Source organism: Phoca vitulina, unplaced genomic scaffold (genome assembly GCF_004348235.1).
Source record: "Phoca vitulina isolate PV1807 unplaced genomic scaffold, GSC_HSeal_1.0 scaffold13, whole genome shotgun sequence".
Taxonomy (NCBI): Eukaryota; Metazoa; Chordata; class Mammalia; order Carnivora; family Phocidae; genus Phoca; species Phoca vitulina.
This window is the reverse complement of record NW_022589716.1, coordinates 2,474,420-2,475,463: the sequence shown is the minus strand read 5'-3', so window position 1 is coordinate 2,475,463 and position 1,044 is coordinate 2,474,420.

Genomic DNA, 1,044 nt, shown 5'->3' with positions numbered 1-1,044 from the left:
ACCTGAGGATGCCATTCACCAACTGGGGGTGGCCTGCGGATGCTCCCCAGGCGTCTTCCAGCTAGAGGATTTCCCCCCATTTCGCAGATGAGGAAACTGAGGCACAGCCAGGCCCCTCCCCTGACCCCCCCATGCCCTTTTGTCTTTGGAGGAGAGTAGGAGGATTAGAGTGAAGGTCAAGTCCTGCTTCCTGCTTCCCCGGCTCCATCCGGCACCGGCTTGGTCCTCGGGATCTGCGTGGGCTCAGGGTCCTCATGTGTCCATCGGGATCTAGGGCTGTCCACTGAGCTCAGACCTGCTTCCCACCAGAGTGTGCTGGTTACCTCACCTGTCCTGGGCTCCACTCAGGCCACCCCTTGCCCACGCGCACCATCCCCCCACCCTGGCTTCCCACTGCTGGGTGCTCCTTCTATATTAGGTTCTCTCCAAAGGGCGCAACCTCCCGACAGCCCCCCAAGTGAGGTGGGTTGCAGAAGCTAAGAGGAAGCTGAGGCCAGGGAGGTTAAGTCACTTGCTCAAAGTCACACACAGCCCCTGGTGGCCAAGTGGGCTCTACACCCAGGCCTTTTGGCTTCATAGCTTCATGGCTTCCAAGAGCCCTGTCCTGCTCACAGCCATGTCCCAGCTGCCTGGCGTCCAGTAGGTAGTCAATCAATGTTTGTGGATTGACTAATGGATTCCTCTCAGAACTCACAACTCCCCATTCCTTTGCTTGGGATGCCCAACCCCATCTTGCAAACTCTTATTCATACTTCAGAGCCCCATGCATAAAGCCCTCTCCTTAGGAAGAGTCTGAATCCCCCTCTGGGTTGCTCTAGTCCTTGCCCCTTCCACCAGCTCCTCACAGAGCTCAGATGTCCATGGAGCTTGGGGTGTCCATGCTGGCTTTTTCTCCCCCCTGGTGCCACCTTGCACAGGCTGGGTGGGGGGAGGGTGGGGACGACGGGGAACATTAAGGATATTACATCTTCCCCACCCATCCATCTTCCCTTCCTCTCCTCTCTGGCGCCGTGAAGGAAATTTCCTGGAGCAGGAAAAGGCTTA